Genomic DNA, 24,866 nt, shown 5'->3' with positions numbered 1-24,866 from the left:
ACACTCTTGTACTGTGATTTTAATCTAGGCAGAAATTCCAGAAAGTCTGGGAAAACTGAAAGTAGAGAGTGCTTCAATTCCCCTCCCTATTTGGAAATGTGGGAGGAGAAGTGCTCACAGGGGCGATTGCACCAATGTAGGATGACTAAAGCAAGGGGAAAGTGCAGTGTTACATAGACGAGACAGAGGAAGACTGAGCCGACACTGCTCTCTGCTTATACTCTTGTATGTATGGTACTGAAGGGTGAGGTTTGGAAAAGATCCAGTGGTTCCTGCGAGCCCTGTGAGGGATATAGAAGAAAGTACTGATACTGCTAGTTGGTCTGATCATGGTGGCATCCCCCATCCCCATACCATGTCCCATGCCTCTCTTCCATCTGAAGGAGTTATATCCTGAGTTATATTACTAGTGAGTAAATACATTTCTTGAGCTCTGGGAGCTGCTCTGGATTAATTAATTGAACTTGAAGAGAGTGCCCTAGGAAAACCTGATCTGTATGCAGCCAATCAGCAGGACAAGTAATTACCTGAGCTTGTGACTGTCACCTGATGTCTGAGGAGGAGGTTGTGGGAATCTCTAATTGATAGCTGGTTGGTCAGACGCACAGTTTACAGCCTGGGCCTGTGACTGGTATCTGAAGGGAGGATGGTCTTGGAAGAGTTAAACCTTTTACCCGTGAAATCTGATATTATCTCTGGGTGTATAGTGTCAGAATTGAGATGAATTCTCAAACACCCAACTGATATCTGAGAATTACTTGTTGGTGTGGGGAAGCCTCAACATATGCTCAGTGTAACTGATCTGTGGCACGCAAAAGTCATGTTTTGTTATGGTAAAAGATGCACAACATAAAACTTACCATTGTAACCATTTTTAAGTGTACCATTTGTTAACCAAAAAACAGGAGGCAATTAAAAAGGCAAAGCACATTTATTTGGGCTCAAAGATTTATAATTTAGGGAGGACAGATTTGGGTAGACACCCAAATTATGTCTCAACGAGGGACAAAAAGATAGAGGTTTTCATAAGAAGAAAAGAGGAAGATGAACTAAGTGTTTCAAGAATTCATTGGTGCTGACAAGTTTAAGCTATTCTTGGCTATACATAATTGATTACTGATTCTATACTCAGGCAAAAAATCCATAACCATCAGTTCTTATGATCTGGATTTCTTAAGCAATTGTTTGCTTGATAGTTTCTTAAAACAATTGATTTTTTTCTGTAATCCAAAGGTCTTTGACTCAGTTCAAATAAGACAGGTAAGGTAGTTTCTCTGTATTGACTTCCCTGGCTCCATTTTATTTTATTTATTTATTTATTTATTTTTAAAATATTTTTTATTTTTTTGTTTATATTTATACAAGCACTGAGTACAGTCAGAAACGCGGGAGGGTGAGAGAATTTACCAGAGCCAGAGCGGGGAGCAGAGCAGGCAGAAGGACCAAAGTACACTGCTGGGGGGAGCAGCGGGCCGCAGGAGAGGTCTGCACGCCATGTGGGACCCTCCTGCGGTGGCTGGGGAGCAGCCGGGTATGGAACCTGTGCTGCAGAGGCTGCGGGCATCTTCGCAACCCAGCGCTCAACCGCTGCGCCACCAGGGAGGCCCCCTGGCTCCATTTTAAAATGGCTCCACTTAGTCAACTTTTCACAAGTTCTGTGGCGTTAAGTATACTCACATTGCTATGTAAACATCATCACCAACCATCTCCAGAACTTTTTAATTTGAGCTGATAGAAATTCAGCTGAATCTCTGTACCAATTAAACACCAAGTGTTTAATTTTCCTATCTCCTCTGACCCTAGTATCACCATTCTTTCGGTCTCCATGAATTTAATTACTCTTTGTACCTCACATAAGTAGAATCATAAATATTCGTTCTTTTTTGACATGCTTGTTTCACTTAGTCTAATGCTCTTGGGGTTCATCCAAGTTGCAGCATGTGTCAAAACTTCCTACTTAATGCTGAATAATATTCTATTGTATGAGTGTAACATATTTTGTTTATTCTTTTTTTTTTAAGATTTATTTATGTATTTATACAAGCACTGGGTACAGTCAGAAGTGCGGGAGGGTGAGAGAATTCACCAGAGCCAGAAAGGGGAACAGAACAGACAGACTGATGAAGTACACTGCTGAGGGGAGCAGCGGGCAGCAGGAGAGGTCTGCGCGCTGCGTGGGACCCTCACCTGGCGGCCGGGGATCGAACCGGCGCTGCAGAGGTTGCGGGCAGCTTCGCAAGCCAGTGCTCAACTGCTGCGCCACCAGGGAGACCCCTGTTTATTCATTTGTTGTTGAACACTTGTGTTGCTTCACCCTTTTAGCTATTGTTTATGCTATGAACATGGCTGTACACATCCTTGCTTTCATATCTGTGGGGTATACAGCCACAAGCATAAATGCCAGGTCACATAGTAATTACATTTTCAATTTTTTAAGAATCACCACACTGTTTTCCAGAGTGGCTGCTCTACTTTACATTTCTACTAGCAGAGCACAGGATTCTAATCTCCACATCCTTGCTGACACTTGTTATTTTCTTTCTTTTTTTAATAATCTTCCTGGGGCCTCCCTGGTGGTACAGGAGTTAAAGACACAGTGTTATCAAGCTATCCTCAGCCACTGCAGCACAAGTTCCATGCCTGGCCAGGGAGCTGACCCACATGGTACAGCAGACCTCTCCTGTCTCACCCACTGCTCCCCTCAGCAGTATATTTCAGTCAGTCCGCCTGTTCTTCTCCCCATTCTGTCTGGGGAATCCTCTCACCTCCTGCACCTCTGGCCTACAAACCAGTTTTGGATGCATAAATAAATCTTTAAAAAATAATAATAATCTTCCTAATGGGTGTGAAGAGTATTTCATTGTGGTTTTGATTTATATTTCCTTAATGATTAGTTATATTAAACATCTTTTCATGTACTTATTGGTCATTTATAAATCTTTGGAGAAATATTTATTCTTGTCTTTTGATAATTTTTAATCAGTTATTTTTGTTGTTGTTGAGTTATAGAAGTTCCTTATATATTCTTTGTACTAACCCTACATGCGATTTATGCCTTGCAAATATTTTCTTCCAATCCATGGGCTGCTTTTTTACCCTACTGATAATGTCTTTGATGTACAAAAAAAATTAAACTCTATAAAGTACGATATATATCTATATTTATATATACACACATATATGCATATATTTTTGACACTTCTTTGGTGTCACATCATTGCCAAATCTAGTATTTTTTTTCTTTTTTTGATTTTATTTATTTATTTATTCATACAAGCAGTGGGTACAGTCAGAAGCGCGGGAGGGTGAGAGAATTCACCAGAGCCAGAGCAGGGAACAGAACAGGCAGAAGGACCGAAGTACACTGCAGAGGGGAGCAGTGGGTGACAGGAGAGGTCTGTCACGCCGTGTGCAACCCTCACCTGGGGGCGGGGGATCGAACCAGCGCTGCAGAGGCTGCAGGCAGCTTCGCAGCCCAGTGCTCAACTGCTGTGCCACTGGGGAGGCCCTGCCAAATCTAGTATTAAGAAACTTTTGCCCTATGTTTTCTACTGAGCTTTACAATTTTAGCTTTTATATTTAGGTCTTTGATCAATTATGAGTTAATTTTCGTATATGATGTAAAGTCAGACTCCACCTTCACTTTTGCTTGTGAATATCCTGTTTTGCTCAGATTGTTTGTTGGAAAGACTGTTCATTCTCCACTGCATGGTCTTGGTACCCTTGGTAAAAATCACTTGACCATATTCATGAGGTTTTATTTCTGGACTCTATTCTATTTGTATCTTTATGTTAGAACCATACTATTTTGATATTGTAGTAAGTTTTGAAATCAGGATGTGTGAAACCTCCAACTTTGTTTTCTTTGTTTTCAAGACTATTTGGTTATTCAAGGCCCCTTAAGTTTCCATATGAATTTTAGAATGAATTTTTCTATTTCTGCAGTATCACTGGGATTTTGATAGGGATTACATTGAATCTGTAGTTCACTTTGAGTTGTATTGACCTCTTAATAAGTTTAAGTCTTAGGATTCATGATCAATGGATGCCTGTCCATTTATTTTTGCTTTTAATTTCTTTCAGTAACACTTCATAGTTTTAGCGTACAAATCTTTCATCTCCATGGTTAAGTTCATCCCTTAGTACTTTGTTCTTATTGATGCACTTACAAACAAAATTGTTTTATTAATTTTCTTTTTTAGATTGTTCATTCTTAGTGCATAGAAATGCAATTGACTTTTGAGCATTGGTTTTGTATCCTACAGTTTGCTGAATTAATTTATTAATTCACACAGTTGTTTTTGGCATTTTAGAGCTGTCTACATCAAAACTCATGTTGTCTGTGAGCAGAGATCGTTTTACTTCTTCCTTTCCAAGTTGGATGCTGTATATTTATTTTTCTTGCCTAATTTCTCTGACTAAAACATGTAGCATTATGCTGAATAGAAGTGGTGTGAGCATAATTGTCTTATTCCCGAGGAAAAGCTTCAGTCTTTCACTATTGAGTATAATGTTTTTCATATTTGTTGAGTATTTTTATCATGACTGCATTTGCAAATAATCAAAAATTTTCACAGGAGTCAAGATTTCTATCCCCATTAAAAAAATAGAAGGTCTAGGTCCTCCCGGTGGCACAAGGGGTCAAGACACAACCTATGAAGCTATCTGCAGCCACTGCAATGTGAGTTGGATCCCCAGCCAGGGAGCTATCCACAGGGTGCAGCAGGCCTCTCCTGACTCACCTGCTGCTCCCCTCAGCAGTGTATTTCAGTCACTCTGCCTGTTCTGTTCCCCACTCTGTCTCTGGTGAATCCTCTCTCCTCTCACGTTTCTGGCCTGTACCCCTATTTTTATATGCAAAAATAAATAAATCTTTAAAAAAAAAGATCTTTTAACACTTGATTCACATATCCTTATGGTCTGTAGAGCTGAATTAGTTATTATACAAGTATATTTCAGGGATCATGTCTATTTCATCACTCATTTTATATATCTGTAATCATACTAACATTAATTTAGTGCTTATTAGGTGTCTGACACTGTCCTATAAACCCTTTACATGTATTACTTCATTAAATCTTCATAACAGCCCTGTATAGTAGGTAATTATTATTACCTTTCATGTAAAAGAATGAGCTAGTTAAGGAGATCAAGTGAGCACAGAGCTAGTTAAGGAGATCAAGTGAGCAAATGTGGTAAGAGAGTAATAAATGGTAATGAAGGAAGAATTGATTGGCAGAACAAAGATAGTTTGTACTTAGTATTAGCACCTTTTACTTTATATGAAATTGAACTTTTGTGACAGCAAGTTACCTCACTTAGTTCAAGATTTGTGGTTGTATGGATGGAGCTGGAAGGGATCATGCTCAGCGAAATAAGCCAGAAAGAAAAAGAAAAATACTGGATGGTCTCACTCATAGCAGGAATTTAGAAAACCTAAATAAGGGACCAGGAAAAAGAATAACTATAAGAAAGAAAAAAATCAAAATCAACAAACAACTGTGAACCAGAGACACACTATGGGGGAGGTGCGGCGGGGAAAGGAGGGACTGGGGTCAAAATAAGGGGGTTGCAATTGTATGTGGAATATAAAAATAAAATAAAAAAAAAGTTTGTGGTTGTGTGCCAGATACTTGAGATTAGTAAGTCTGAATACTCCTGTTGTTACTGTGATCCTTCCTGTGTGCTATATAAACCAGTTCTTATTTGTTTAGCCCAGAGTCCTACAAGTACTGAGCTCGTGTCTGATGAGAGGGAAGTTACAGTAGTGCTGGTGGGGTAAACAAGTATTTCCACAATGGTCATCAGGAACTCAAGTAACTTCTTCTAGGCTTTGAGGGATCTGAAGAGATTGCTGAGATTGAAAAATTGTCTCTTTACTTAAATAAATGCTATACATATATGGGAATCAGAACAAAAATACATTTAAAAGTCTTACTTGGTAATTCTTTCTATAACAAGACATTTTTTATGTTTTATGTTGAAAGAACATTTTAGCTGGCTTACTGTGGATGTTAACATGACGTCATTCTCAAAGAAACATTAGCCTATTGTTTCTATTGAAAAGCATCATAAATCTTAACTGAAGTTTCTTTGAGTGGTACCTGTGGTGAACTTGAACATTATGTCGCAAATGTCCTTTCATCACCTGTCCATCACTTCTTAGTTTCTTCTGATAACAAAACCTTGATTTTTCATTTGGAGAATATCCCCTCCCTTATTCCCTTTCCCCCAGACTTTTGGTTGGGTATATAACCCAGAATTTGCTAATAAGACAATCCTAAGCTTTTATTGGAACTATATTGAAATAAGTGCTATTTCTACTGGATTGCTTAGCTATATGGATTGACGGGGTTTTGATGAAATATTGGGGTTCAGTGAATGGGATCCTTTGGTTACCTCTGAGAAAAGTTTTGGTAGAGTTCCCCTTTCAGCAGTATATGGTGAATTTACCAAGGTCTAGAAGATGGTTACACAGACACAAGCCGGTGAAGGTTAAATTCAGAAGGGCAGGTTTATTAGAGAAAGAGAGGAGAAGAAGTTGCCTGCACAGAACCAGGCATGGAGAGATCTGTGCTTAAAAGACATAGAATTGGTCTGCTATAGTGTTCCTTTTCCAGGGAGGGTTCATTCCTTTGTAAAATATTTATCTATTGTTAAATTAAGCATGTCTAGGGTATGATTGGGTTAATCTGTAAGGACTGGTGATTCTCTGGTTAATCTGTAAGGACTGGTGGTCCTCAAGATTTTTTCTGCAGTAATTATTTGTAATGGCTGACTATCCCCATATCCCTATCTCCTGGCCTTGCTTAAGGATTTTTTTTATATCTACAGCTGGTTTAATGAAAATGATAATCATTTCTAACCCCATCTTCAGTTCCTGGTTTGTGACTATGGCTCCATCCCAAATTTTCTATTCTGGGCCTCCACCTGAACTGTTGGGAAAGGAAGGGAGGTGGGAAGAAACCACAAAATAAAAATAAACTCATTGAATTCAACAGAGAAGAAAGGAGAATCCATGTTCTAATGATTCTGTACCCTGGATCCAGCCATACCTGAAGCTACATATTCACAGAATTTTCAATGATTAAGGTACATATATTCCTTTTCTAAAATCAATTTGTGCTTGAATTTTTGACACTTGTAAAAAAAAGTACACTGTATTATTGCACAAAAGAATTCCACTTATTACATAGAACAAAACATCTTAAAATCCTTTTACCTGTTTCTCAGTATCGCTGTGTCATTCAGATAGTAGCTGTATTAAATTCCTAATCTCATTCTCTCAAATCTCTTAGAAACTTTCTCTCCTAAACTCAGCTCATTCTACATCTTCACTTTTCTTACTCACATTCTGAAAACTTTTCCTACTCCTTTCTCCCTCACTCTCTCCAAGAGAAACATAAAATCCAATAGAGCTTTATAGATCAGTAGAGCCTTCTGAGCGCCCTTTTCCTTCTGTACCTCTACTACTTACCTGTATCAGCAAAATTAACACTCAAGCTGCTTTGTGAAAAACAAAGGATCCTTCCTCTTAGAAAGGGTGAAAGACTGAAAACACAGGGTCTCCCTGGTGGCCAAGGGATTAAAGTCTCAGTGTTCTCAAGCTGGTGGCCAGCCACTGCAACCTTAGTTAGATCCCTGGCCAGGGAGCTAACCCACATTGAGCTGTAGACCTCTCCTGTCTCACCTGCTGCTCCCCTCAGCAGTGTATTTCAGTAGATTCACCTATTCTGCTCCCCACTCTGACTCTGGTGAATCCTTTCACATGCACACACACACACACACACACACACACACACACACATCCTCTGGCCTGCACCACGGTTCTTGTATACATAAATTAAAAAAATCTTTTAAAAAAATACAGAAAATACACATTAAATTTTCTGTTTTGGTCTCATTTGTATTCAGTACAAATAATGTGCTTGCTTAGACATTAATTCTGTTTGCAAACACCTACTCCTGGGGTTCCCTTTGGGTAAATTTTGATAAGATAGTGCTTCAGGATTTTGTTTTATTGTGTGTGTTTTGTTTTGTTTTTTAAGGATATGGGGAATAGGGAAAGATTAAACTAGTTAAACCAGTTTGGTTGTTTTTACAAGCCAGAGAAAAGGTCAGGCCCTGGATTTAGACCAAGCTGATTCACAGTGCTGGGGCAATTTAATAACCGCTACTCAGTCTATTGCTTTTTATTTCCCATTTCTTTGGAAATATTATTTGGGTTTTCTACAGCAACACAAGGAAACTCTCATTGACAGTTGTCTCACTCAGCAGCTTCTTCATAAACACATTTTTCAGACACTGTGTCCAAGACTCTTTTAAGTGTCCTAAGAATATTCTCATTCAAAAGCAGCCTACCTGTGATGGTTGCTCCATGAATGTAGATTGTTTCTGCACATCAGAATGTGTCCAAAAGTTCTACTATGTATGAAACTAAGATGATCCCATGTCTCTTTGTGAACATGTAGCTTATGGATAGTATGAATTCCATTTTTAAGTCTACTCAAACTGTCTTTGGTGTCCTCAGGGTGGGGAACCCAGCAGGGAGACCATCTAGGATATTGGCTACCTGGAGTCCAGGGAACTGTCAAAATGATTAGGAGACATTCCACCTTTTTTTTAATATTAATTTTTTAAAGTTTTTTACATTATTGTTCATTTTTAAACAATATTTGCTTCCCCCTGCCACTCAGGTGTAGTTTCCTTCACCAATGCACCCGTGCACACTCACCACAGTCCCCAGTGCTTCTCCTTCCCTCCCTCTGATCCCTCTCCCTCCTCCTCCCCTGCAGGATGTCTCTGGTTTATAATTGTCCATTTTTGCTTTGTCGTGTTTTGTACTGTTATTGCTTTTTTTCACAGTGATGTCTTATTTGGTTCCCCTATATTCCTACTATAAGTGAAACCATCTGATATTTTTCCTTTTCCTTCTGGCTTATTTCACTGAGCATAATTCCTTCTAGTTCCATCCACATTGCTGCGAATGGCATGAGTTTATCTTGTTCGATTGCTGAATAATATTCCATTGTGTATATATACCACATCTTCTTGATCCAGTCATCTATTTTTAGGCATTTGGGTTGTTTCCTGGTTTTACCTATTGTAAATAGTGCTGCAATAAACATTGGTATACAGGTGTTCTTTTTCTTTCTTTTTTTTTTTTTTTTGTGGGACCCTCACCATCGGTGGGGAAATAACCAGCGCTGCAGAGGCTGCTGGCAGCCTCGCAGCCCAGCACTCAACCACTGCGCCACCAGGGGAGGCCCCAGGTGTTCTTTTGAATCAATGTTTTTGTGTCTTTTGGGTAGGCCCATAGGAGTGGAATTGCCAGGTCATATGGTAGCTCCATTTTTTGTAGACTGAGGAAAGACAGCTTTCCATAATGGTTCCAGCAATGTAGGAGAGTTCCTTTTTCACCATATCCTCGCCAACATTTGTTGTTGCTTGTTTTTTTTATATGTGCTATTCTTACTGGTGTAAGGTGGTATCTCAATGTGGTTTTTTCCAAAGAAATAGAGCAAATGCCAATGAAATTCATATGGAACCATGAATAGCCAAAGCCCTACAGATGAGAACAAAGGAGAAAGGAGGTATCACACTTCTCAACTTCAAGCTATACTACAAAGCCTAATAATTAAAGCAGTTTGGTATTGTAACAAAAACAGACACTCAGACCAATGGAACCGAATAGAGAGCCCAGAAATAAAACCACACTTATATGGACAACTGATCTTTGACAAAAGAGCAAAGAATATACAATGGAATATGGACAGTTTGTTCAATAAATGGTGCTGGGAAAAGTGGACCTCCACATGCAAAAAAATGAAACTAGACCACTACCTTTCACTGTGCACAAAAATCAACTCAAAATGGATAAAGAACTGGACATAAGACCTGGAACCATAAAATATATAGAAGAAAATATAGGTAAAACACTACAAGACATACATCGCAATAACATCTTAAGGACTCATCACCCAAAGCAAAGAAAGTCAAGGAAAAGAGACATTCCACCTTTTAAAAGCCCCATCTTCTTTTTTTTTTATACTACACCTCCCACTCCTTGAATCTTCCCAACTGCAACAAAGTATACTCTATCACAGTGTGCTGGAATGGTAGGTAGGAAAAAGATGGCACATCCAGGGAAGAGTTGAGAATTTAATGAAGGGGCTATTTTAAAAGATGTGGTCGGGGTTAAAAGAAATCTTTGGAAGCCATTACCAGCCCCAGCCTCTGACTGAGCAAAAGCAGTGGGTTGCAACCAGAACAGAAACTGAACAAAGTGGGGAAGGGGAGAGTATAGTAGGTATGGTAGAGAGGGTGTACTCCACAGTGCTGGAGAAGTGGCTTTCAGATTAAAAAAAAAAAAAATATATATATATAAATATAAATATATAAAACCATTGCTAATGGAATGGCGCCGCTCTGGGGTACCTGTAAGGGGCGGTTCTGTGCTCCGGCAAATGCCTCCTGCGGAAGGTCAAGTGAAAGACGAGATACTTGACGTAGCGCATGAGGATCTGCCCTGGTGGAGAGTGGATTGAAGCACGTAGGAATAACCAGCGGTCACATCCTATCTTTTCCCACAGCTAGTATTTTGGTTCAGGCCTCACTATTTCTTGCCTGCCCTCTTGACTCATCTAGTCCAGCCAGGTCTGCTTCTGAGGGACTGTGCTCTCTCGGCAGGGGCCTGGGTACATAGACTGGACTCCAAGAACCAGCTCCGCGGTGTCAAGACCTTCCCTCAGAGACCTTATGGCTAAACTGCCAGGCGAACTTGAGGATTCCCTAAGACCTTTTTGGACCGCGATTTACCTATGGTCGACGCATTTTTAAATATCACAGAATCAAGGCGACTTTTAAACGCAATCACAGGGCGTGGGAGGCGGAGGGTGGGGTGAGAGGTGGGAGAGGCGTAGGGTGGCGGCCTCCCTGCCCCCTTCCTGAAGACCACGTCACCGGGTCTCACGGGCGACCGCTTCGAGCCGGCTCTCTCCAAGGGCGTAGGCTAAAGCACCCTCCTTCAGCACCCCGACCCCCGCGCAGGCAGATTCTTGGCCTTAGACCCGCTCATCCAGCGGGTAGGGGAAGTCCCCCATCCTGGCACAAATCCGGGGCGCCCCTCGCGGTCTCTGACTCGGGCGCCGGCCAGGAGGGGCAGCGGAGAGCGCAGGCGCACGGTCCTCGCGGGCAGCCCCCTCCCCGCCGCGGCTGGCAGACGCAGCGGCCCCCGCGGAGGGTTTCTCCGCGAACCGCGCGGTGCCCCCCGGGGCTCAGAGGCTGGACGAGGGACGCAGCAGCTCGCAGCCCGGCCGCGACGCGGGGCGCTTCTTCCTCGCGGCCACACACAGGTAACTGGGCCCGGGAGTCGGTCGGGAATGTGGGGCTGGGGCGCTGAGCCCCGCCCGGTGTCCCCACCACGAAAGAGTGTGAGCGAGCGCCCACCCTAACGCCTTTAGCCGTGGCACCTGAGGGGCAGCGCCCCTCATTGAATTGGGGCAGGCGGAAAGAGAAATGCCCCACCCCTTCACAAGCCTCTGGGGACTGTTCGAGTTCCGAAAGGCCGCGAGGGCCCCCGCTTCCCGCTCTGCTCTCTTGGACAACCGGGACACGGTGTCGGTAGGGTCAGGATCAGCCCCTCCCTCCGACCCCCGTTTTCTGACACCCTCCCACGTCTGGGCCCTTCTCCAGCCTGTGACGAGGGTCTTTTGCTTTCCTCTCCCCAGAAGCCCATCCAAACAAAGGTGCGTCCCTGTGGCGTCATGGGATCAATTTCAAACACAAACTTTAAGACGCACTGGGTGGTTTCAGAGATGTGGTCAAGTATCTCCCATCACTCTCGTCTCATGTCTTTAGCTCTTGAACGTCAGTCTCCACGGGCTGAGATGCTCGTGGAGGGTTAGCGATTTGCAGAAATCTTTTCCGAGAGGCTGGGACTAGGAGGAAGACACGAGCGACGCCGGAGCTCGGAGGCTGGAGGAGCAGGGCCAGGACCCTGAGTCTCCCGCAGCTCCGGAGAGGAACCGCGAAACCTCCCCGACCGGCCTCTGGGGACTGTATCATTTCTACGCCACGTGCGCTCGTTTGTCCTCTTTTGAGAGGAGGTGGGAGGAAGGGTCGCGCCGGTGGGCAGGAAAGAGACTCCGGCTGGGGCGAATGAGGGCGCTGCGCTTGCTCGTGTCTCTGACCAGGCTTTTTCTGGGCTGGGGAGGGGCCGGGCTGAAAGCCGACGTCCGCGGGATAAGTGAAGGCCGGAAGGCGGTGACGCACGGGGCGGCGAGGACGAGGGGTGGCTGGGAGGACCGGTCTCTTCTGGCAATTGCGTGCGATTTGCTCTCTTTGCAGTTGTCCGTGTCCGTGGTGCTGAAATACCTCACTCGGCTTTGGCCGACTTCCCACGTCAGGTAGAAGCCTGCCTCGTTCTACTACTCTGCGTCTTTGCTAGACATAGCCCACCTCCAAGACAGGTGGCCATAGCAGAGTCGGCCTAACACTGAAACCCTTCGCAAAGGGGCTGGTGTTGGTTTCCTGAAGACAGCATGAAGGCCACTGTGGCTCGCCTTGGTGGTGCAGATAAAGCATATGCATAAGAGTTGATTACCTACAAGCTCACAGTGAGCACAATTAAACATGAACTCTCACGTATGCACACAAATATAGATGTAAATACATTCATCTATTTTCAGAGCCATCATCTGCTACAAGTTGCACTTTTTCGACACCTCCAATGTTTCTGAACTCTGAAGAACGATTAATTTTCATAATCGTCCTTCCAAAGTCACAGAATCTATGAATTAAATTGTTTGGTATTTTGCTGAGCAATTTAGTATTTATACATATTTTTGTGCCATAACAAAAATAGTCTAGAGAGATATAAATTGATATTGGCACAAATAAGATGTTCATAAAGGAATTTTAAACAAAAATGATTAATAAAAATTTAATACACAACAGTATCTAGTTAATCTTATGGAAAGTCATAATTTGAAGAAAATATAACTAGGATGTATCATAATGCTGGCAATATCAAATATGGTTATAGTATATGATTTGTGAACTCCTTAATGATTATGTGTGTATTTTTCAAGATATTGAAATATATACATATATATACACACATATATATATATACACATATATATGGTTTTCTCTCAGGAAAAGTATGCTGATTGTAAGAAATTTAGGTAATAGGAGCTCAATCCCCGCCTGCCAGGGAGCTACCCACATAGGACAGCAGATCTCTCCTGTCTCACCCACTGCTCCCCTCAGCAGTGTATTTTCGTAGATCTGCCTGTTTTGCTCCCCACTCTGTCTCTGGTGAATCCTCTCACCCCCGCCCCCGCACCTCTGGCCTACACCCCAGTTCTTGTATGCATAAATAAATAAGTCTTCAAAAAAATAGAATAGCCAAATAGGAATAATTTTATTATTTTTAAGAGTAAATTTAAAAATATAGCTGATAGTAAAAATAAAAAAAGGAAACAACAGCAGAGTAGAAAATAAAATCCTCTAGTAAGCTTTTCTCCACAGGTAATTATGAATATTAGTTTGGAATAAATATTTCCAGATTATTAAATTCATCAAGGATGCATGACATCAAATGTAAGATGTTACCAATTATAAGATGCATTTTGACTTTAGAAATGTAAAAAATATGTACATCTTAAATTTGGTGTATCATAAGTAGATTGATTTATCTATCTATTACTTATTCACATAAGATATAAGTATCTTCCCATTTGGTACATATATAAATAAGGTACATTTAGCATATTTACAGCTTTTAGATAATAAAAAAAATGCTATATTGAACATTCTTTTAATATACTTTTCTTTGTAATGGCATTATTTTCTTAGAATAAATTCCCAAATGAAATTGATGGGTTAGGGACACACATTTCTCATTACAGTGCATATTGTCTGCCCTCTAAAAATCTTGTAACAATTTGCTCCGCACCAAGTGTATAATATTCTAGATTCTTCACTCATACATGCTAGAACACTCTTTCTTCTTTTAATCCTTATTTTTGTGACTTGTGTATCTTTCCATATGTCTGTTGGTTTTTTCGTACTTCTTTTGTGAATTACCTATGTATGGACTTGCCCATTTATTGGCGATTTTAAAAAAGCCCATTTTGATTGAAAGATGTTGACCATTTTTTGTGGTTATGTTTTAGTTTTGTTACTAAAAATTTTTATGGGTTTTTTTTGCACAGAATATTTAAATGTTCATGGAATTGAATCTATCAATATTTCCTTTGTGATGTGTTATACACAGAAAGATGCCCTCATGCCAAGATTATAAAAATATCCTCTAGATTGAGACAGAGCACAATTGAGTTTGCTAAGACTATAACCTAAACACATATCATAATTGGATACTCACCAATTCTGCTTCTAGACAGGAACTAATGGGCTTTGTCTAGTTGTGTTGGTGGATGTGTCAATTAGCTCCAGTCAGGTGTTGGGCAGTGTCCCCCAGAGCAGCCCAAACTGAAGAGGGGCAATGATCACACTGGTTTCATTAATGTGACTGACACTTCTGTTTTAGCAATTAGAAATGGGAGTTAGTGAATTTAATCACAGGAGAAAATAGTATTTGGGGCGATTAGCAGGGAGATTGGCAGGGATATTGACAGATTAATTAATCATACTTAAAAAATACTTTTAGTATCATTTAGAGTCTTTCTAAAGACACAATCTCAATGAAATTCAGAGACTATATATAGGTATAAATAACCCAAAAATCAATTATAAGTTTGACTGGAGTTTACAAAGTTAATTTTCACAATATTTGAATTCAAAGTGATAGCTGAATTCCCCAATACCTTATAGTTTGAATAGCATTGCAATCCACACTTCAGGTCTCTTAGCTGATTTCCATGGTTGTTGTTCTATCTTGGAGTCTAACAGTTGTGGTTATAAAATGAGGATTAAATCCTCCCCCAAATATTAGGTGCTTGAGGAGTCTTTACCTCCTGGTGACCTGAATAGAATGTAATTTTCCAGTTTGGGATTGGAATTTGTTGATGAAGAAAACCATGATACCCTTAGCTGTATTCTAATCAGGCCATCTTTTTTTTTTCCAGAGCATTTTAAAATATTTAATTGGTGATGTGATGGGAATCTTGTTTCATTTTTCTTGCTGAGACCACCTTGTCCCATAGATTGTATTCTTTGGCACTCAGTTCTGGAATGTTATGGACAACTGCTATGTCTGTATAGGGTAATCCCAAGAGAAAGGGGGTTACCGTTTCCCTCAATATTGTAACAGGGTGGTCCCTAGAGAAAGAGGGGTGGTTTCCTACCTTCCCTGCCCCACCCAAGGAAGGCTGAAGCTGAGCAGGGAGGAGGAGAAGCTGGAGAAGACAGGGAGAAGGAAGGAAGGGGAGCAAGAAGGATACCAGAGGAGACATATGGCGCAGAGAGACATGTGAAGAAGTCTTACTTCTTCTCAGCCTTGAACTTGTACCAGGGACTTGGGGGACACTAAAGGAGACAATTGAAAGAGAAAGAGACATGGGTGAGAGGTCTGTGGGAAGGCTGACAGTGGCAACCTTTATCTTGATTATACTTTTGCTTTTTCCTTCCAGACTTGCCTGGCCCCTTGTACTCCTTTCCTATGGGTCCCAACTAGAATGTGCTTTAGACTTGTGGCAAGTTTTGGGGCCTCAGTGACCCTGCTTTGGGCCAATTGGTTTGGCTGGACATTTACTTGTGAGGGTATGGGTAACTTTGGGTGCTTGATTTGGAAACTTACTTTTTGTCTTTCTCTTCTCTCTATTACACACTACTTGTATTAAAGGTCTTCCCCACTAGAGTATGTTTAATGCGGCAGATGATAGCATCCATTTGGAGGAGGGATGTTTGGGGGTCCCCAGGTGCCCTTCCTTCTACCCTGTAACATATCTTCCTTCTTATTCCATGCTTCTTATGCATTATTTTGATTATAAAGTCAGGCAAGTACTCCTCTCCATCACCACACATATTTTTTCTGCCATTCTGCCTGAGCAATAGACTCTCCAAGTGATGCAAGTGTTGCATTAATAGTCACTGCTGGCCTCTGATTTGGGAGAGTGATTATCAATCGGTTACCTCTACTTCCTCACTTTTCATCCACCTACCTTAGATGTCTAGTCTAGACATAGGATACCATTCACCTTGGTAGCTAATGTCAGAGATGAGCTAAGATCACAGAGCTTTTTTTCTTGCAGGTCAAAACTTAATTTTGCCCTATAAATGTTAATATACCATATATAATTTAAAAATCTTAATACTTACATAACATTACATGTGTTAAATTGTTTGCTCACTCTGGTTTCTCTTAAAGTCATCACTGTAATAAAATTATTTGCAATCAATTGGTATATATAATACCTTATGTACAGTTAACACTATTTTATAGTTACAATTACATATGAACTCAATCCGCACGTCTTTCATTTTTACTAAAGTGCATTTAGTCATTTTCTAGCTATCAAAGACCCCAAAGTATCAGTAATTTTACTAAAGTCTTAACTTTTACTTTAAGAACTTGATGAAGAAAGTAGAAATGTTTGGTAATCTAATTTTCCATTTATTTTGCCTGGTTTCCGTAACTGGCAGATTCAGTGTTCTAAATAAGGGTAAGGATTCCAAAGATGAATAAGCTGCTGAGGATAGTGGTGGACCTAAATCATATACTCACATCACTTCTTGGATTTCCTTAATTTACAGTTAGGAAAGAGAGATAGAGTTAGGTTGTAGAGTTGTGGCAACCAAAGCTCACAACTAATTCTAACCAGAGCTAACTACATCATCTTTGGGTAGAGAGTGACTTTCTTCAAGGCAAGTAATTTTGATACAGTTACTATACAGGACTATACAGGCCATCCAAGCCAGAAGATTAATCCATTATCCAGGATTTATTGAGTCTGTTATTGCCCTAAGAACTGGGGACACCAAGAAAAAGCTAAGTACATGATCTCTGATCTTAGAGCAGTAACACTTTATCAGGGTTTAGTGTTATATACACAAGTCCCAGTAATACCATGTGTCAAGGGCTACAATAGCCCCATGGGAAGTGTGCTTTAACCACAGGGATAAAGGATTGTTCAAAGGTTTCTAGAAGTAGTCAATGGTAAGGTTGTGGTGTGGATGGACCAGAGATTGCTTTGCTGGGTAATAAGTAGTTGATGGCTGCAAATTGGTGACCCTCAGTGACAGCCTGCATTTGAAACCTGACTGCCACATTTAGCATCTTTGTAAACTTGGGCAAGTCAATGAAACTTGCCAGGCTTCACTTACATTTTTTTTTTAAAGAGGGGCCAATGATAGCCCCTACCTTGTTGGGGTTCTTGTGAAAGTAAGTAAATAATACATGTAAATTTCTTGGTATCAGTTTGATATATAGTAATCTAGTTTATCTTTTTTTCTCTTGCCTGTATAGAGTTACATGTAAATTACTATAGAAAAATGATATTTGATCCATTGTTAGAGCTCTCACTGGTAAAAGAACTATAAAACTCCCTCTATCTTCTGAATCTGTGTAATAATTTGCTAATCTGCAAGTTTCTCTTTTAATGTAGCATAAATCCTAACCTGTGGCTTTTTATCAATTCTTGTGCTAAATAAATAAAATAGGTCTAGTCTGGAATTGTCACCACTTTTTTTTCTTCTGGTACTCTGATGTTAAAGAAAATACATATTTAATTGTATAATTTCCTTCCTTTAGCATAGTACTTGTGTCTGTTTTGTGGCACTTGTTACCCATATATCCTTTCTTTCAAAGGAATGCCATGTTCTTTAAGAGAATGCTTATGTCTTTTTAACCTTATCTCTCATAATATCTTAGCATCATAGGCACTGGCGAATTTTGACTAAATGAAGGAATAAGAATGAATGTGTTTGACTATCAGAATAATTGGTGTGATCTCAGGCTGCCCTCAGAGAAACAGAATCTCCTAAATAGTAGGGATTATAGAAACTGGCATATGTTTGGAGAAGAATGGCTAAATGCCAAGATGAAACTGGCATATGTTTGGAGAAGAGTGGCTAAGATGCCAAGATGATTGAAAACCAAAATTATACAATGGTACAGTGAAAAAAAAAAAAAGAGAGATTTGCAATTTGGTAAAGAGGAAACTCATGATGGGAGACCTGGAATGGGGATGATAGGATATAGTCCTTCCTTGTACTGAAATGTTGGTATGTAGATGAGGGAATGAATTAGTGATCCCAGATACATCATAGGAACAGTCTCTGGAAATTATATGGAGAAAGATTTAAGCTCAATGTAAAAAAATATTTTTCTATCTATCAGAATGACTTCCAGGTGGCTGTCTTTTTTTTTAATCTGGCAAATTTTATTGTATGTAAATAATAAGCAATAAAACAAATCAAATCCAGGTGGCTGACTTGAGGAGTGAATTTGTTGATAAGTAGGTGTTCAAACAGAAACTGTACTATTTGTTGGGGAGGCTGTAAAGGATAGGGCTACTTACAAAGGTACTGGAATAGATTACCCTCCAAAGTTTTTTTTCAATTTTCATTACCACCATATTGCCTAAATTAATGAACAACAAAAATGAATTTTTCAAGCACTTGACCTTGATTACTTAAAAATTATTTTTTTTTGCTTCAGGATATCAATTTATGAAATATTATTCTACAATTAACACTGTGTGCTTAAAACATAATAAGCAGTTTATTAATGCTGTTAGCATCTCATAAAAATAACTATTTTAATTTCTAAATAAAATCTAAAAAATAAAAGAAGTAAGTGAGCCAAGTCAACTTGTCCTAATTCAGATAAGCTGTGGTTTAAAGTTCAGGGCTTCCATATAACTATCACCACATTGCTAACATTTACTTAATGTTTACCAAGCTCTGTTTTAAGCACCTCACACACATTAATTCATGTACTTCTATAAGGTGGATATTGTAATCTCCAATATATGTTTTATGTTTTATTTTGAAGTAATTTCAGACCCTTTTTTATTTGTTTATTCATTAACTTATAGCTATAGAGACTTGTGGATTTCTGTTTCATTCAATAGATTATAACCTATTATTATAATTATTGATTTTGATGCTGACATTGTCCCAGATTTGATTGTTGAAATCCTCTTCATGCTGGTTCTTGTGTTCTTTTGACCTCATTGTATTATTCTTGGAGTGCTTTCTGACATAAAATATTTCAGGTTTATCTTTTACTTTTCCTGTCTCAAACATTTCAGTCATTTAAAAAACTATTTCTCCAAAGAGCTTGGCTTCCTTTTAGTAGAGAATGCAAAATCTGGATGTTAGCTGTAGTAATTGCTACTGGGGTGTCATTGCTTTTAGGCAAGCTTAGAAGACAGAACCAGGAAATTCACAAACATATAAGCACATAATATACATCTGTATCTATTTCATCTATTTACTTCAACACCACAGGGTTCATTCTAGTCTTCACCGTTTGTTTGCTCATAACTTACCTCTCCGATGGTGAGAAATTTGGCTCCCATTATCTTCAATCTATTTAACTCTTTGCTCATTCTCCTTTTATATAACTACCATACTGTCGCAATGGGCCATCTCCTTTGCCCCAACTCCTCCTCAGACCCAGTCCAGCTGGCTCTACCAGTCTCCTTACAGCCTTAAATTACATATTTATAAAGTGGTAGAGCAAGAAAAAAACCACTTTGCTAATTATTTGACAGAGAGCCATTTATTGTGAAACCACTAGGGTAAAGATGCTCAAGGAAAGGGGCCCTTGGGCTAAAGGGGAAGATTTAACTAGGCAAACTGGTAGCCCTTAGGGAAGTGCTTCAGAAAATGAAGGGTGTAGGCAACCAAATACTGCCAACTGCCTAGAACCACAGAGAGGATTCACAAAATTGTTGTGGTTCAGGGATCAGTCAGTGCCTCCAGTGCACAAATATCCTGCTATATTTTATTAAAATTTCAAGAGCACATTCCATTAAGACAGAAACATTACTGTGCTGTATTTCTAAAGAAGGAAATATTGCTTTTATTAGCAGCATCTTAAGTTGAAATTCTAGGAGATGGGTGATAATGTTTGTTGTTTTACTGCTGACTTCATTTCCTGGTCCAGAAGATCAGAAATCTGTTCATGTTTTAGAAAACAGCATGAGGTCCATCTGTTCAGGTCAGATTTCTCCACATTAACACAAAGATTTATGGAGTGGTAACTTATGTAGGAAAAACCAGTGGTAATTATATTCTTTGCTACCATTTAGAATCCCTATTTTTTGTTAGTTGTAAAGCTATAGCACACATATGCACAATGAATTAATTCTTTCAAACATTATGTAAGATAAAGGCATCCTGCTTAGTTTGTGCATTGAATAGTATATCACCTCTCTTTTGGTTTAGGTTCTAGACACTATATATTCAAATTTCCTCTGTTATATGGTCTATTTATCCACAGTTTCCCTTCCAACAGAAGGCACAGAAATACAAGAACTACATTTGGCTTCCTGGGTGACTATTCTGGTTGGATTAAAATACAGAGTAATGATTTTCTTCCCTCTACTTAAACAGCTTGATTTCCCTCCCTGACTTAGAAGTAGATACATATGTATAAAGAAAATTAAATAAAAAAATAAAAGAATGTATGGAAATGAAACTCCACCATCTACAAGTATAGATATGAATTGTTTTATATAGTCATACTATGAATTATCTTTTACACCTTTGTTTTTACTTAGCAACATGACATGAAGACTTTTATGTCAACATATAATAAGTACATTATTGTTTTTGATGACTGCAAAATATTGCATTGATTTTTTTTTTATTTAAACTGTCCTCCATTAAAGAACAATGATTTTCAATCTTTCATCATGTAAAGAAAGCTATGCCATCTGGATGTACTTTACTAGCTATTTCCTTAAGATATATTCTTGGGCGTGGCATTGCTGGGTCAAAACATTCACACATTTAAAATTTTGGTACATATTGCTGATAAAATTAACTCTTGAGATGAGTTGTACTATGCTTGTCTTCATATACAATGCCTCTGGCAATGATGGGACTTTATAAAATCTCCTTTCAACTTTGGAGTAGCATTGTATATATGTGTATGCTTGTTCTCTAAGAAACATTAAAGAAGTCGAGTAATTTTAATAAATCTAGGTATATCACTTAACCAATCAAGTGTTGTCAAGTTTCATTTGAAATTTAACTTACAGTTTGGTCTGAAACAAAGTGGTATCTGTTCACCACTCCTTATTGTTTTATCTCATCTGATTTTAATGAAATGGACTGATAGCTATAGTGTGAAGAATCAGTTATGATTAAGTTAAACCGAATTTGAAACTTGTTGAATTCATTTGCCATTTCAATATGTCTTGGCCTCAAGGGGGATTTCAGGCTTGGCTTTCTTGTGAATAAACCAGCAAAAACAGGGCAAATGTGAGCAGCTGGTGTATATACTATTTGGGTGATGTGAGTCTAGACTCAATTGATTCTGGGTGTAACTTTTTTGTTCAATGACTAGCGCAAGTTTGGGGGGTTAGCTGACTTCTTTGAACTCAGCAGGATTGTTTAATCCTCTCTCATGAGAGTTAAGTAAAGGTTAAGCAACCAGTAAGTACAACTTTTATAAGTAATCAGAACACCGTTTTACATTTACTTGGCATCTTATCAAATTTGTGACTTAACCTTTTAGACTGTATAAAAAACAATCATGGAAATAGAAAAGGATTTTATTTTGCCCCTCTCCCTTCTAGTGATGGCTCCCTGCCACTCACCTAGCACTTCACCAAACTTAAAGGTGTGGATTCATTACAAACCAATTCTGCTTTAAAAAACAAAACAAAACAAAACCAGTAGGAAAATAAGTGGTAGATGATAAATCTGTGTTCATTGTGAATGGGATATTTTATGCAAATTGATAAGTCCAGTGCTTCAGAGATTAGAAACTCATTCCTGGAAGGGGAAGTGTTGATTATAAATGGTGAAAAATGCCTGCATTCCAGCAAGTTCTTAGCTGCCAGCTGACACATACATCATAGTGTGCCAGAATGGATTTTAAAATGGTACAACAGAAATTGCTCTGTTCCAAATCAGGCATCATCGCCTTCACACAAGCCAAATCAACCTGCTTGCTTGAAAACTGCCGCATAAGACTTTTTGTCAACCTTGGTTAACATTTTCCTTTCCTGGCATGCATATTCATCACAGTCTACTAAAGTCATTAAGCACCATTGAATATAGAGGAGCCAGGCTTCTCATATTGATTTTGCCTACACAGCAACAGGCCCAGTTGCTTCTAAACTGACGGCAAAACAGAACGTTTACCCTACTTCTAACCAGACTGGTAACTCTCATCCGTACGTGCCCTCTTCTACCCCTTTTCCTTTTCCACCTTCTATTCTTGTATATTTGACTCTTTTCTTTGTCACTTTCAGAGCCAGCTGTTGTCTCTAGCAGCTCCTGCACTGCTGATAACCCCAGTTATCTCTTCCCTAGCTTTCTACCTTAGCTGAGTCTCCTGCTCAAAGCTAGACTAGGCCTCCTATTTGGTACCCCTCTCCCTCTTCTTTCTGCCTCCATACCCAACCTATACCCAGCCCATCAGATCTCTCACCATACCTCATTTCATCTCCAAGTACCCTAGCTGTAATTTCCTACTTTCCTTTAACTCAGACTGATATACCCCAGCAAAATCCTCAGGCCTTTCTCTCATTTTCCCACAATCCATCTTAACCCAACTCCTTTTAACCCACTTGGATCACATTCTTCCTTGCTCCTTCTAGATAGGCTTGCTATGGATTCCAGGAACCATTGCCTTTCCTAGTTCATCTAAGTAGTCTTCATCCCAACCCAGCTAGTCATACCTCTAGCTTCAGCCTAACTCAGCTCCATCAAAGCAGCCATGACTTATACCTTGTTGGGCAACTTCAGCTTTTCAGCCCTGAATAAGGTTTCATTCTCATCTAAATATTCCTCTTTTAAGCTGATTTTAGCTAATGTGCCAAAGAGCTCATTATTCAGTCTATTGTGTCCCAAATCAATTCTAGCCTAGAATGTGTGAGCTATCCTCCAATTCTGGTACTGTTGTGCATCTGTGAACACTATAGGGGGTGATCCTCACAGAAGATGTCACACTGACCTGTCACCAACAAAGTACAGCAATGATGGTGAATTTGGATTGATCAATCCACATTCTCTCCTTGAGTCTTAAAATTGAGAATACACATTTGTGGGATGATTGGCAGTATCAGAAGGTAGCTCTGGAAACAAAGATTACTATTGCTACTGTAATACAGAACCAAGCTCTACCTAAGGGCTGAATTATCAGGATCAGGATACCAGAACCAGATTCCAAAATGCAACAAACTTGCCATTTCTCAGACTCAAAGTAAATTATATTTCTCACAACCAAGAATGGTCAGAATGAAGGATTTCCTATGCTGCTGATTTTTCAGGCAAATATCAGTTTCTTGCTGGTCAATATTGTGAATATAAAGATCAGAATTCAGCCTCAAGTATTATCCCCTTTAAATGCACAATGAATTGTTATGTTTTGTTTTCTTCTATATGTTCACTTATTGTGGTAATTATTAGGTGTTTAGTCTTATTTATTTCTTGCTGGACTGTTCAGAATCTGCTTTATAAGAAGGTATGAGGAATGGGATTCAAGGGCTTTCCTAATTATAGATTGAAAGTTCTTCAATGATGTACCTCAATTTAAAGTTCTCTCAATCTAAGAAATTTGCAAGGATGCTGATCTTGGGTTGTTCTGACAATTCTGGGCAAGCTTGGTCAGCACAGAATCCAAATGACAGGCCAGACAAGCAGAGGAGTTCCTCAATGATCTGGAAACAACATACCCAGCACAGAGTTAGAATTAAAACTGGGTGGCTAAGATAACAAAGACAATCTCAAAGGTGTGATCTGGACAGAAATGGGAGAATGAATAGCAGAGCCTGTGATAGCTGACAACAGGCTGGTAACAAAGGAGTAATTATAGAACACAGTTCAGTACTGAGTTTTTATTTGGTTCAATCAACCTAATGTGTTTCGTGTGCTAGAAACACAAATATGAGTAATCCTCATGCCTTCATGGAACTCACAGGTAACAAAGGACATTGTAACTTCGCATGCTGCCTTTCAATGGTGCCTTGATCTTTTGTCAGAGTGGACATGGTAGATTAAAAGAGATACCTTGGGCTGGGCACAACATAGAAAATCTGAGATATGGGCCTCTCTGGTGGCGCAAGGGGTTAAGCACAGCACTGTGAAACTCTCTGAAGCCTCTGCATGAGTTCGATCCCCAGCCAGCCAGGGAGCTACCCACATGGTGCAGCAGAACCTCTCCTGTCTCGCCCACTGCTCCCCACGGCAGTGTATTACAGTCAATCTGCCAGTTCTGCTCCTCACTCTGTCTCTGGTGAATCCTCTCATCTCCGTACTTCTGGCCTATTATTTATGCATAAATAAATAAATAAATAAAAATCTTAAAAAAAAAAAAAAAGGAAATTTGAGTTGACAAGTCTAGTCCAGCATAAGCATGGGAGGGGAGTAGTTTTAGTATGAGGGCTCATGACTTCTCTGTGGCTCTGAGTCTTCTCAGAAGGGACATTTAAAAAGTCAGATCTGGACAAATTTTAGTACTTGTCCCCTGGTCTGGAATTTGCTAGCTGGGCCTAGATAAAGATTTGAGTAGAAGTGGCTAAGAGGGTGAATAGACAGTACAAGGGAATGATAAGAAAACCAATTTTTGCCTCGACAATAGCATTTTTAGAGAATTATATAAGTAATCACATGAAATTTATAGCAACCAAAGAGATTTGATTGAAGGAATTATCCAAACTTGTTCTATTAGTGCTGACTAAAAACAATATGAATTTATTATCATGTTCTGATCATTG

General features: G+C 39.6%; 1 protein-coding gene and 2 long non-coding RNA genes across 3 annotated transcripts in view; 1 reads left to right on the top strand and 2 right to left on the bottom strand.

Moving 5' to 3' along the window:
* The first annotated feature begins 11,323 nt into the window (after positions 1-11,323).
* The window catches only part of SLC35G2 (solute carrier family 35 member G2), a 23,577-nt gene continuing 10,034 nt past the window's right edge, over positions 11,324-24,866 (top strand). The window contains exon 1 of the mRNA XM_037525930.1: positions 11,324-11,354. The gene's annotated coding sequence lies outside the window, so the exon portion shown is untranslated. The remainder of the gene's footprint in view (positions 11,355-24,866) is intronic.
* Positions 15,443-18,522, bottom strand: LOC129146767 (uncharacterized). The gene is made up of 3 exons (XR_008553955.1): positions 18,486-18,522; positions 16,285-16,339; positions 15,443-15,492 (listed from the first exon to the last, which is right to left on the bottom strand). It is a non-coding gene; the product is annotated as an uncharacterized LOC129146767 (long non-coding RNA).
* The window catches only part of LOC119257738 (uncharacterized), a 20,210-nt gene continuing 16,010 nt past the window's right edge, over positions 20,667-24,866 (bottom strand). The window contains exon 5 of the long non-coding RNA XR_005128108.2: positions 20,667-23,810. This is a non-coding gene — a long non-coding RNA (uncharacterized LOC119257738). The remainder of the gene's footprint in view (positions 23,811-24,866) is intronic.

Source organism: Talpa occidentalis, unplaced genomic scaffold, assembly GCF_014898055.3.
Source record: "Talpa occidentalis isolate TD23 unplaced genomic scaffold, MPIMG_talOcc4v2.1 talOcc4.4, whole genome shotgun sequence".
Taxonomy (NCBI): Eukaryota; Metazoa; Chordata; class Mammalia; order Eulipotyphla; family Talpidae; genus Talpa; species Talpa occidentalis.
This window is presented reverse-complemented; position numbering and strand designations above follow the sequence as displayed.